Here is a 14161-nt window from a genome sequence, read left to right as displayed (position 1 = left end):
GAAAAACAAATTTCCACTCTGACCTCAGTTGGGCACCAGAGTCTGCCCTGTCAGAATGTGGGTGTGGTGCTTCCCACACACCAGCCTCTGACAAAACTCAGCACAAGGGTGTGGGAAAAGGCCGTCTACTTCGGAAAAATCTGTAAGGTGCAGACACCTCAAAAGCTTCAGAAGACTGTAAAGCGCCAAGGAGACCACTGCACCGTTGGAGTTTACAGAAAATGGTCAGCAGCACACGTGCCTGAGGTCCAGGGTCAGCTCCCAGCTGCTGCGACGTCGTGAGCGCAGCCCTGGCTTCCCCTCTGATGCAGAGGGCTGGTCACTCCGCCGGCAGCACTCAGAGCTCAGAACATTCTAGATGAAAGCAACGTGTTCCTTTTAAAATGGGGAACTGGGGCAGCACAACTGAAGCTCTACGACTGTCTCAGCTACTGGGTTTTGGGGTAGCATTAGGAAATCATGAGAATCCAAATCTCAATTTCAAACAGATTCCAGATTCACTGCAGGTTCCAGAATTTCCTGAAACATTCTTCCAATTTATCACTCAGGATTCCCTTGCCAAAGCTAATAAAGTCTAAATTCCTTACGGAAAAGCCACCAATAAGCACCACCACAAATAAGATCAAATGACGCCCGCCCTTCGCACCAAACATACAAACTGTTACTCACACAGGACTGTGCTGGAGGCAGCTCTCAGCTGACGCCGAATCCGTGAGACTTCATTATCCCCATTTTGGATGGAGTGTGAAGACTGTCAGGGAACCAGGGCCCCAGTGTAAAGCAGAGAACAGATCCTCTGACGCCTGCCTGAACATTTCCTTCCCACCTCTGTCTTGGATAGTGAACACCCTCAGAGCTATTGAGTCACCCGCATTTGCAGGTCATTTACCCAGCCACCAGGATAACATAATTATGCCATAAAAATGCCCTCTCAGGGCTTTGTCATACTTAACAAGGAAGCTCAGAAGGCTAGGAAAGCCCAAGAAAAGGGGAAGCGTCCTCCAAACAGACAAAAATCAAGGAAAACTGTGCAGAGACTCTCAAGAGAGCAGAAACACAGCCCGCTGTAGCCTTTCAGGTCCTGCTGGCCACAGCCCAGCATTAGGTGGCACCATTTCCACAGATGCATCCTGCTGGGCCCATTTGAAAGGTCCTGTGAGAGACACTCACCCCCACCTTCCGGCTCCTGCAAGACCCGCTGCAGCCCCACTCCACCCCGGGGCCGACTGTGCAAGTCTCCCTGGCGAGACCCCTCAGAGCCTGCGCAGTGTCTGAGACTGGGAAGCACCAAGGATCCAGAAACGCACAAACCTGTTCTCCTCAGTGCTGCTTTCTGGGTTCCAAATTGTCTTCAGAAGGAGTCCTGCATAAACCCCGGGCTGGGGAGCCAGCCACGGCCCAGCAGCACCCGGCTCATGCGCTCCACCCACCCCACAGAGGACTAGGGAGGCCCCAGCACGCTCTGTCCGCGGGGGCAAGACACCAGAAACAGCCACAGTTCAGGGTTCTGCCACCCGCCCCGCTGCCCTAATTACCTGCTGTGATCTGAATTCTCATTGGTTGGGAAGGTGATCTCGCAGCTCCACTGCCGTAATTACCTACTCTGATCTGAAATCGCATTGGTTGGGAAGGGGATCTCACTGCTCAAGCTCTCCCTGCTGCCTCCTCGGAAACAAAAAATCCAAAAACCCCTCTTAAAGAACGTTTACTATAACCTCAAAACAAGACCCATTCTGAGACCAGGGAAGATACACACGCACATCTGACATCTGGTGGGCACCGAGTGACTGACGCCACGGCTTCCTTGTGGCCTGTGAAACGGGAGGCCTGTCACGGTAACTCAGGCTGGGGTCTGAATAGGGGTCTTCCAAGCAACTAGGCAACCAGGACACACACCCCAAAACCCAAGTCCCCGCATTCATGTACCTGCCAGAGATGCTGCGTGGCCATCACACCAGTTGTGAACCAAGACCGATCTGTGTCCTGTGGCTCTCACAACGTCCGTACATTCCTGGGCCCTGCACAGGCCTGCAAGGGCACCCTGCTCGCCTCCAGTGGGGCTCTCTCCTGCCAAGGGGATGGCCCTGAAGTCCGTTGAGATTTCCAAAGCTCTCCAAAGTCGTGCTTCCTCCCGCTTGTTCCGAAGGCCTAAAGCCCTGAAGACACCAGTGAGAACTGACCTAGCCTCTTAAGGCAGCTCAAACACCTAAACACAGGAACACCGGACCTCTCTGCCCTGGAGAGCAGCCGATAACCCACTGGACTAAGCAGAAGGCAAAGACCTCACATCCACAAGCCAGTTGCGCCCACGTTTGCATTCCAGGAGCCACCCATGTGAGTCAGTCCCTCCAAGGCTTCCAAGTCCCACTTGATTGTTTTCATCGTATCTCGATAACATCAGAGACATTATATCTCATGGTATCTATGAGATCGTCTCTACTTTTATGAGCACATATGCTCCCTGACTTACCATGGGATGAAACTGTTCCAATAAACCCAGTGTAAGCTGAAAATATCCTAAATAGAAAGTGCATTTGACATAATAGTTTCAACTTACAACGGGTTCATCCAGAGGCAGCCCATCTCGGGTCGAACAATTCACTGACTGTGACTAGTTCACACCATCACAAGGTTGAAAAAAAGAAAAAAACTCACAAATGTAACCATTGTGAGCCAGGGACCATCTGTATTATGGCTCCTGTCTTCAGAGACAATAGAAACATCTTCTTAGACAAGAATCACAATTTATAATCCTCAAAATGTTAAACTAAAATTACTTTAACAATCTACAGGTTCAAGCAAACCCAAAGTAGGCCCACAAGGCCATTTGTGCCATTCACTAAGACACACCACTCTGTAATAACCCTCACCACAGCCCCTCAGTGTGGTTCCCAGAGGCGGCTGAGGCTTGTGGCTATGGACACTAATGAAACCAAAATCAGAGTACGCAGGTGCAGTCAAGTCATATGACTTCTCCACTAGAATATGCACAAATGTTCTTCAGCAAATCTGATCTTTGCTTTACCTCCCTCCCATGACCTCAAAAGGAGTCCACCCCCCGCCCCCACACACACCCCACTTCAAAAGCATAATTGTTACTTGCATTCAATTCTGGGCATTTGGAATAGACCTAATGGGGGATTAAACCTCTCCTACAACCCATTGCTTAGTCTTAGAGGATGAAGGATTTTGTATAACACAAGTCAGTATATAAAAGATCTTGTATAGAAACATACTTTCAAGTGGTCCTCATTATACTGATTCAAAATGCAAAGGACCCAACATACAGCACAATGTCTATTAGAATGATTAATTTGTTCCCCTAAAAATCCTAATATCTACACAGAAAAAATAACCTATACACATTTTATCATTCTTTACCATATAGTTATACAAACAAAGGAGTATCACAAAAGCAAAAGAACACATTTGGTGTGACTCGCAGTTCTAAATTTAATATAAAATTGCTAAAACCACCAAGACAAACATGACTATGAAATATTTAACGGTCTTCACCTAAATTCAAGTCACCATTCAACCACCAATACCTCTGCTCTCCTTACAGGAACTTTCCAAAAGTAAATTCTGGAATTAACAGGACACATTTTTCTGGTGATAGAAATTAGGAAGAAATTGGTTGAAGGCTGTTCCTTGGCTGTCAAACTTTTCCTCAATATTTTGTAAAATAAAAGCATCAAACAGCTCTTTACAATAACTTACAATCTATCAAGCAATACTGGAGCAAGCTTTAAATAGCCGCATTCTATCAGGGCTGACTAACATTAAATCAGCCTCAGTCTCATGTCTTGCAGCATCCACAGTTCGTCTTCTCAAAACCACTTAAGATTTCATAATTAACTCAAACTATGTAAGTAATCTCCTTCATCTTTGACATGAAGGGGTGATTTTCCCCCAAAATAGTACCTCTTTCCTTGACATGATTTAATCTGTGGTTAGAGTATTTAACAGGATTTTTTTCCTTCTTAGAAAATAAAATATACATCTTTCCAATATGAAAAACACTGATAATGCTATAGCTTAACCAGGTCAAAAGCTTTTTTTTTTTTTTTTTTTTTTTTTAAAGTTCAAAAAAGAACCTAACTGCATCTTTGGACCTTATGTGAGGCAGTGTCCAGGGTCACTGGGACCCCTACTTGGTCAGTGCCATCAGGTACCAGTTAAAGACAGAAACCCAAACGTTCACTCAAAGTCCCTTCCCAGCGGTTCATCCTAGTGGAAACCATGGGCACAAAGGAATGCGGCATTCCATGGAGGATTTTGGGGATAGGATGCTTGAGAACATCAAAGTGGCTCACGTCCCCCGAGTATAAAGCCAGTGACTGCTCCCGGCTTCAATGCAGCACCATCCACAGCAGCCAAGGTCCGAAATCACCTGAGTGCCCATCAACAGGGGATGAAGGGAATGTGGCCTGAACATACACAGGAGCAATACTCCACCACAGTGGAGACCCCTGTCATCCGCAACAGCATGGATGGAGCTGGAGGACATGACGTTAAGCAAACGAGCCAAACAAAGAAACGGCGCATGTTCTCACTCATAAGCAGGAGCTGAGAGCAGATCTCATAGAGGCCAAGAGTAGGTGGCCAACAGGGCCCAGCAGAGCCCACTCATAAGCAGGATGGGCAGAGGCTGGTAACAGGCACAAACACACAGCCTAACGGGAGCACAAGACCTACTATTGATAAATCAGCAGGGGGATGGCAGTGGGTCATCTACTGTGTATTTCAAAACAGCTAGGAGAGAATAACTTGAACATTACCAGCACAAGGAAAAGAAAGTATTTCAAGTGAAAGACATCCCAAGTACCCAGATTTGATCAATATAGGGATGAATCAAGATATCACATGCACTCTGAAAATATGTACATATATTATGTATCAACAAAAACCAAAACAAGTGACAGAAGCATTTGCCAAGCACATGCAGAAAAACGGGAAGCCTGACATGGTATGGCTGTGTGTCCCCACCCAAATCTCATGCTGAACTGTAACTCTGTGTTGGAAGTGGGCCCTGATGGGAGGTGATTGACTCATGGGGGTGGTTTCTACTGGTTTAGCACAATCCTCCACGTGCTGTCCTCATGATAGGTCTCCTGAGATCTGGTTGTTTGGAGGTGCATGGCACCTTCCCCTTCACTCTCTCCCCTTCCAGCCATGTGAAGACATACCTGCCTCCCCTTCACCTTCCACCCTGATTGTCAGTTTCCCCAGATGTAGAAGCCTGTCCAGCCCACAGAACTGTATGCCGATTAAACCTTATTTTCCTTATTACCCAGCCTCAAGTAGCTCTTTATAGCAGTTGAGCAGTACAGTCCTCAGGACCAGCAATGTTTTCCTTCTACCCAGCGGCCAACAAGGTCCCACACCCTAGCTGGTTTTCTGAAGCCTTTTCCAGAATGCTGAGGCTGTTTTGGGGATACTAACTTACCCCATCTCTGGTAAACCAGATGGGGCATCCTATTTGCCTCTTACCACCTTTCTCAGAGAGATCCCACCTCTGAAACAGCCTCCGCCAGGGGCCTCTTTTTGCAGCAGCAAATCTGAGTATTCCTTGCACTTCCCTTCTTCTAAATAAGTAAACATCTTAAGCTTGTTTTTCCATCTTCCCAGTTAATTGAAAAAAACTCTCTTATGCTTTCTATTTTCCTAAGACACACACACACACACAGAAGAGAAGAACCATGAGGACAGAGGCTCATTTTCCCAGATCTGAGCCTGGCCCTCAAACACTAGTCGAATTCATACTAGCATGATATCCAGAGGCAGAAATGCAAATATCCCCACGACTTCAAATACCCTAAGGATCTAACAGGCCGAATGGCCCATGTAACTATGGTTTGTTTTGGGCCACTCCACTGGTGTCCAAATCCGTGTCCAAGTGAGCTCTTTAATTTTGGGACTTTTCAGACAGCTGGGTTTTTTTGTTGTTGTTGTTCTGTTTTGTTTTTATTAAAGGGATCTATTACAGTTACAATTAAGAATATCCCAGGCCGAGTGTGGTGGCTCTTGCTTGTAATCCCAGCACTTTGGGAGGCCAAGGTGAGTGAATCACCTGAGGTCAGGAGTTCAAGACCAGCCTGACCAACATGTTGAAACCCCATCTTTACTAATACAAAAATGAACCAGCCATGGTGGCAAGCACTTACAATCCCAGCTACTCAGGAGGCTGAGGCAGGAGAATGGCGTGAACCAGGAGGTGAGGCTGCAGTGAGCCAAGATCATGCCACTGCATTCCAGCCTGGGCACCACAGCAAGACTCTCACAAAAAAGTAAAAATAAACCAACACACCCACTTAGTTCTTCACCAATGTCAGATACATCGGTTAAAAGAAAAATAGTATGAAAGCATGTTTTTAAATTTCAGTGTTGAATTTAACCATATCTTTTAAGAAGATATGAAGATAGAAGGTCCCCAAGGACCAGGGGAGAAAAAAGCACAGTTAAGAAAATTTTAAAACCTCAGGAGAAAAACAAGTATGGGGCAAGAACTCAAGGCAAACTTTTTCTTTGCACTTTGATTTCAAAAGAACAGAGATGCCCAAAATATAAACTCTCGCGTCTGCATTTTATATTCCTCTATGTCCTTTGAAAGGCTGGAGATGGGATCCCAGGTTCCAAAGTGCCTGGCCATGGTTCACATCAGGCGGCATCTTTCACAACCGTTTACTCCCCTGACTGTGCCTAGAGATCTCTGTGGCCCAATTTACACAAAAATGTCCTAATTTACACACGTTCATCACTTTGAACAAAGTCTCAAGAAATGAGACAAATATTGACACTCCACAGACACAAGTATTCTCTTCCAAAAAGTGTCAGGTTCCCATGAGCCAGGCAGCTTGGTTACAGAAAGCACTGGCTGACTTGCTGGTTTAATGTTAAAAGCATTTAAAATGTTAAGTGGTCCGGCCCCCCTCCCAGTGGGTGTGCATTGAGCTGGCTGCAGTAGTGATGCACACTGACCACGTTCTTTGATTTTGCTTCAAGCAGAGCACCCCACACCCAGGAAGAGGCCATAGGACGGCATCGAGGTCTAGGACAGTTCTAAGGAGAGCTGCAGGCTGACTGCCTTGTCCGCCAATAGTCTCTCATTTCAGAGGAAATCACTGAAGAGAGTTCATAACACGTGAATTTTAAAAATTCATATTTCTAATTTCATCCCATTAGAACTGTTGAATAACAGATGTGCACCTGCTCCAATGAGAGGACACTCGGACAGTCCCTCACAGGTCCTCGGCCTCCACCTCCCACCTAGAAAATGTCAGCTCAAGCCAATCACAGCACAGTGCGATTTTCTATAAATAATGTGCACACCTGCATCTGACTGAGATGTGAATGTCTGGAATGTGCCTGCCACGCCCAGGGGGAACTGCAGCAGCTGTGGGGACACAAGCCGCTAAGGAATCTGATTTGGAGGGAACTCAAGGCAACTAAAACCAGTTCCACTGTTTTTCTTGGCAAGGCTTGACCAGGCAAGCTGTTATCACTGTTGCTAATTCACAGTAACTGGGATGGGGACTTAACAGTAAGCAGTTAGAGCAATTACAGAATTTGCTACTCATTTACAATGGCACAGATTCCTGAGAATGGAAGAACTGTTGCCCAGGAATAGAGTTCAACAGGTCCTCCCCAAGCCCCAGGAAACATGGCATTTCCACGCACCCCTGCTTTGGTCCCCCGGCCACCACCCTCCTGATCTCGGCCATCTGATGGCATCACTCCCCACAGCTGAAAACACCTCACCGCTTATCACCCTCCCATCTGCCCTGCCTTCCTCCAGCCCGGGATATTCAGGGATGCCCACATACAGGACCAGGAAACCAGGGTTATCCTAAACCAGTGCCTGCATTCAAAGTCCTCCACGGAGGACAATCACCAACGGTCAATACTCCCAGAACCTTCCACCTCAAAACGGAAGCACATCTGGATTCAAGCTGACAACGCTGCATTCTCTTTGCCATGTACACACGGAGGCATGTCAGGTTCCACCTAAAGGTATCATCAGGTTCCACGCTGGTCAGGACCCCAAGCCTAGTCACTCTGCATGATCTCACTTCACCATCCACAGAGAAGCCTGCAGTTTTCCTCTGGTGCACGGTGTGGATGGTGGATGCATTTCCCATGAAGACTCGGAGACAGGAGCCTGGCTAAAGAGGCCAGTCACCCCAGCCCCTGCAAGGCCTGGACCTGCCCCTCTGCTGTCTGCACACAGTACCACAAGTCTAGCAGTGCTGGCTCTGTGGTGGGATCCATCTGGGCCTGCAGAGGACCCGGGGCACAGGAACCGTGCAGCCTGGCTGCAGCCAGATGCCTAAGGGATCCCCACAAGGGTCTCCAGCTGAGGTGCCCTCACCACAGGCAGAGCCATGCAAGAGAACTGCCGGCTGAACTGGAAACGTCCCAATCTGCTCAGCCAACTCAAAGGCAACAGCCACCTACAGCTGCTGAACCCTGAAACGTGGCCACTAGACCCAAAGGGCTGAATCTGGAATTGAACCTGTAAAGTTCTTTTCCAGTGTGATTAACTATGTAATCAAATCTTTATTCTAATTAAAGGAGTCTCAGGTTATGGGCTCCCTTGTCGGGCATCACAGCTCCAGGGAGTAAGAATGGGAAGGAGAGGCCCAGAGCCTCTCTCCATTCTCCACGCTAATTCAACACGTCATCATAAGGACAGGCACTCCAGCAGGAGAGGTGTGCATGGGAAGAACTGGGTTGGCCCTGACACAAGCATGACTCCCATGGCATCACAGCTGCCTCAGCCAACAGGCAAAAGACAATGATGCCCACCTGGATAGGCCACCGGATGTGATGAGGCACCCCAAGCCCTAGTCCCACAGCAGCCAGAGACCACCCGCTGCTCATCCCAGGTGAAACAGGCAGAGCTGCCCGAGCCCTCAAAAGCAAGAATTGAGGCAATTCCCGCGATTCCCACGACACACGTGACACTCCTCAGAGACAGACACAAGCTTCGCTGTGAAAGTGCAGAGGATGGTGCAGTCCCTAGGCAGGCTGCTTCTTCCAACGATTGGGGAAGAAATCAGATCCATTTCCTTGTAGGAGAATCATTTAGTACCGTGATTAGACAGAAGACAGAAGGTAGCTGATGTTGTCAAATCACCAAGCACCGCATGGCTGCTTCTCCAAGGAGGGCCTGGAAACTTGCAGCCACCTGCCTAGGGGCCGCAGTGTTTACAATGGAGATACGTGTGACTGAGGTCTGGCTTCCTCAGGGAAGCTAAATTTGAACCTTCACCACTGAGGAATCGGTCATTTACAGTCACTCATCCTCAATGCAGAAGAGGGCTCAAGACACTGCACCAGACTTCAACACTCAGGGTTAGGGTCAGGGTCAAATTCACAAGTTTTACAATATGTATTTACTTGGGATGCCAGAAAAGATGTAACTTCACACACCACCCCCCCACCCCCCAGGGTTTGCTTAGCCCCTTCACCAGTGGATCTCACCAACAGATGACACATCCAGGCCTCGTCCACGGCAGCACAGAAAAGCACTTGGAAGACAGCCACTCCCACCAAGCTTCCTGGCTTTGGTGTTTAAATTCTGCATCTCATATGTGAGATTACACTCCTCCGAACAGACATTGCGACTGTCATTTCACCCAAAAGGGCTTTAGGAAATGACACGCGGTCCAAACGCCAGAGGCCGCTGGCTGCCTTACTCTAGCCTAATTCCTTTGTGCCTCTATGGAGGCTTCACAGATATAGCCCGGTCACATTAATGACCGTATGAGAAGCTCAGGGCATAGACGAACTCAGTGCTGAATTTTTCCATTTATCGCCCCTTTGTTTTATTGAGAAGACAGCTGAGAAAGGCTGGGGCAGATGATCTCCTCCAGGGTAATGACTCCACCCACTTCTCTTCACCCCAGGTCACCCCCTCAGTCACACACTTTTGAGAAATCAAAGCAATTCTGTTCTCTTCACTCTGGGTTCCAAGTACTAAATTCCTCCATTTTCTCAATTAGATTATCAAGCAGCCGTTTGTAATCTGGACTGCAATCTGATACAAAATGTAAAGCTAATTTAGGTTGTGGTAATAGCTCCTATTTACATTATAGACAAGGCATGAATGATAACTTTAATCTGTTTGTTCATAGGATCAATTTTGTAAATAAACTATTCAAGCAATGATTTTCTTCAGTCAGATGCAAATTTGCTCATAAAAGATTTTCCAGTAGGAATTTTTAAATTCATGGTCTGTATTCCCTGAGCCTGTCTCTGCACCTTCCCCCGAGTGCACAGCAGGACTTCCCAGGGCATCCCATCAGCAGGCCCACTGAAGAGAACAAGCCCGCAGCCCCCAGCCCAGGAATCAAGTCCGAGCCCCAGCAGCCCCTCGTCCAGCTGAGGCTTCCTCACCAGCACAGCACCTAGAGGTCCTTCCAGGCTTAATGCCACGTGTGTGTGGAGAGTGCTGGAAGGACCACAGTGGACATTCTGCAAATGCAAATTCCCTCCTGCAACAGCCCAACAACCCTCTGTACTTTCCTCAAAGTACCCATGCCAGGCAGGCGTAGAGTCTAATGGGGTGCCTAGGAATCAGCATTTAACACAACTCTGATGAATAAACAAGTTTGAGAGGCCGGTCAGTGAGAGGCTGCCGTGGCCTCCACTCATTTGCAGGCTCTGAAGAGACAGATTCAGGTAACAGGCCAGATAGGACAAGGATGGGGAGGTGGAAGGCAAATTACAGGGACCACCAACCACCCTGCCACCCCCACTGAGACTCCGTGATTTAAGGAGAGGCAAAGCCAGGGAGAAAAGATGCCCACACCATGCGAGGGACTGAGATTTCACCTAAAGTGTGCAGCATGTGGCTGAGGGCCAAGGTTGGGCAAGCCAGGAGCACAGAATGGGGTTCACAGGCCCAGAGGTGCCCCCCCACACCCAGACCCCACGCAGACCTCCCAAGCACTGCCTGTGTCTCCTGCCTGGTTTATTTCCTGCCCCCCCCCTTCTACTGTTTTGGTTTCTCAGCCGCCCATCACCACCACCACACACCCCTCTCAAGATTGGTGGACTGAAAAGAGCAGGTGGGGTAAGAGCTGGGCTCTGGGACCAACGTCCTGCCTGAGACATGAGTTCTAACCCACCCAGCTGTGATGTGAGCCTGTGAGATTTCTCAAATGAGAAATGGAAAGGTAACTGAACCCACGTCCCAGGGTGACTGTGGAGACTGAGATCACATATAGCCACACCTCGGCGTCCAGTACACGTGGGACACCAGCCGTGTTGCCCCTGATGGGAATCCCTCTATGCCCCCTTTGCTACCAGAGTCAACTCCCAGAAGTAGCTGTGGAGGGTGCGTCCTCCATTCCCACTCCACTCACCTCCCATCACTCCACGCAGTGACCTGCCATGCAGCGGCCACCAGCAAACGCGGTCCCACTGGATAACTGACCATCACCCCCCCCACTTTGGGACGTCTTCCATTTGCAGTTCTGAAGCAGGCCGAGATTGCAGTTCTGAAATTGCCTTCAAGGGCACTCACCTGTTCCTTATTGCACGTAATGACCTGCCACGCAGGACCACCAGCAAACCCGGCGCCACCATCCAGGCTCCAGGGAATAACTGACCCCCCACCCCCCACCTTGGGTCTTCTTCCACTTGCGGTTCCCAAGAGGGCTGAGAAACCGCCCTCAAGGGCGCTCACTTGTTCCTTATTGCACGTAATGACCTGCCACGTAGAGCCACCTGCAAACCCGGCTCCACCGTCCAGGTTCTGGTGGGTAACTGCACCCCTCCCCTACTTCCCCCTGGGGTGTCTGGGAGGCTCAGAAACTGCCCTCCAAGGGCACTCGTCTGTTCCTTATTGCACTAATACCTCGTTTACAGAAATCCACTTTGACTTCCAGCACTGCAGGTGTGACAATTTAGGAATCCTGCTTGCTTGCAAGCTCCAAGAGCTTGAGGTCACGTCCACCTCACCAGCATCCCGGAGACCCAGTACTGTCTCACTCTGTTTAAAATTCCAAAACACTCTTTCAAAATGCTATTGGCATTTGGTTTGTGCATAAAATGCTAAAAACCTTCAAGTGAAACAAGTATCTTCAACAGTTTGATTCAATCATAACATGTGAGTTACATATCTGCCAAGTTGTAAAGCCTCATGCATTTATAACATTTTAGGTATGGTCAAATGGTTCATTAATATAAATTATGAGAATCTCTAAGAAACAGTTTTTTTTCTGGCATTAGATGACCAAAGGAAAACTGGGTTCTGGCTGGCTTGCGGGACTGTAGAGGCAGACATATCTGCTGACACAACCAAGCTCCTTGCCATTGACGTGGCCTCATCCCAGGCCCCTCACCCGGATGCCTGCATGCACCTGGAGGAGCAAGCTGACCTGCCCACATCTCTCAACTGCACAGCTGTTGCTCACACCGCAGATGGAGCTCAAGGCACGAGCAAGCCACCACACTAAAAATACCACGCAGCGTCCACGCCAGGTGACGGTGCTTTTCACTCCATCCCAAAGCCCCATGTGTGAGTTTACAGCCATGACTACTAAATGGATTTTTGGACCCTCAAGACATACTTTGTTTCCTTTATATGCAACAAAGTTAAAACACTATCCCCCACACATATCCTCTGAAACTGTGGAATTATTTGGGAACAGAGCCTCTGTCAGATCAGGATAAGCACTTGGGACAACACCCCGTGCCCTCGGTCCACACAAACCCATCCAGACCAGAGGCCTCCCGCACTGCTCTGGAATTTCTGTGGATTTCTATAAATGAGGTATTAGTGCAATAAGGAACAGATGAGTGCCCTTGGAGGACAGTTTCTGAGCCTCCCAGCCACATGGCCACGTTCAGGCTGAAGCCGCACCACCTCCAGAAACACTCTCCCTCGCCGAGGTGTGTCTGGCTTCTCCCTTTTTCCAGAACTTAAAACTTGAAAGGACAGGTCTGTGTAGAAAAACACAAACTACTTGCCATTCCTCTTCCCAGTTCAGGCTGCAGGAAGCTCATTTCAGCCCTCACCGTGTTCTGACTGTGGCTTGGTTCCCATAAGAAATAAAGTCAGAATTCTAGTCCCTGTCTCCTGGGTGGTGTGGCAGGCATACATACCTTCAGTTACATGAGGAAAGGCATAGCGAGCTCCCTTCCTTCAGTAAAACTGCACGGTTCCCAGAACCCTGGTGCCATCCCCCTCACGCCACTGTGAACACCTGGACAGAGCACGTTTCAATGCGTGCACCTTCGTGGACTAGTTTTCTATTTCTCCACTAAATCACCCCAAATTTAGCGCCCTAAACACTGACTTATTTTCTCACATTTCTGGAAGCTGGAGTCCAAAACAGGTCCCACCACCTAACATCGAGGTGTCGGCAGGGCTGGCTCTGGGGAAGCGACCGTCTCCTTGCCTCCCACAGCCTCTAGAGGCTTCCGCACCCCATGGTCCATATGGCACCCACTGTCTTCAGGACCCACAGCGGCCCTGACGGCCCCTCAACAGGAAGACACAGAACGTCAGGAGCCCAGACTCTAACGCTAGGGCCATGCCTCCCCACCCTCCTAGCTCCTCACGTACTCCTGTATGAGCTAATATAGATTCCACTTCAACTAGTGTCACCTTTGTAAGGGGTAAGTGCCCAGCTGTGAACTGGTTACCCTCGCCCACACAGACCCCAGGAATAAACTCACAGGCCATGGACCACTTCATAAGCAACGAGTGACCACCTGCTCGGGGACCTCCATGGCCCAGTGGAGTCCTGTGGTGCCTCCCCGTGGGCTCAGGGACCGGTGGCTGGGGTCTGCAGCGCCAGAGGGCCCTGGATAAAAAAGAAAGCTCCCATGTCGGGAGGCACCCACCTGCGGTTGGGTTCCCGGTACTTTAAGGAGCCCAGTTGGACAAGCCGTGAAGCGTGCAACTCCATCACCAGAATAGTGGCTGCACGTGGCGAGTGCACGGGTGGCCACCCCTCAGCCCAGCTGGCCGCGCTAAGCACATCACCGCCGTGACGCCCAATCAGACTCAGCTGCTGGCACAGTCCAGGCATCCGCCCCCAAGAACATTCTGGATCACGATTCACAGTAGTGATTGTGATCAGGGCCACACGTAGCTGAATGTATTTACAGGAGGACTCCACAGCCGATCTGGGTGGACTGAGAG

General features: G+C 49.2%; 1 long non-coding RNA gene across 1 annotated transcript in view; it reads right to left on the bottom strand.

Moving 5' to 3' along the window:
- LOC139356894 (uncharacterized) overlaps nucleotides 1-13953 on the bottom strand; it is an 82363-nt gene extending 68410 nt beyond the window's left edge. Inside the window, exon 1 of the long non-coding RNA XR_011609405.1 lies at nucleotides 13861-13953. This is a non-coding gene — a long non-coding RNA (uncharacterized lncRNA). The remainder of the gene's footprint in view (nucleotides 1-13860) is intronic.
- Nucleotides 13954-14161: the final 208 nt, after the last annotated feature.

The sequence above is a fragment of the Macaca nemestrina genome, chromosome 10 (assembly GCF_043159975.1).
Source record: "Macaca nemestrina isolate mMacNem1 chromosome 10, mMacNem.hap1, whole genome shotgun sequence".
In the NCBI taxonomy this organism is placed as follows: domain Eukaryota; kingdom Metazoa; phylum Chordata; class Mammalia; order Primates; family Cercopithecidae; genus Macaca; species Macaca nemestrina.
The sequence above is the reverse complement of the archived record's forward strand: the minus strand, read 5'-3'. Positions and strand labels throughout refer to the sequence as shown.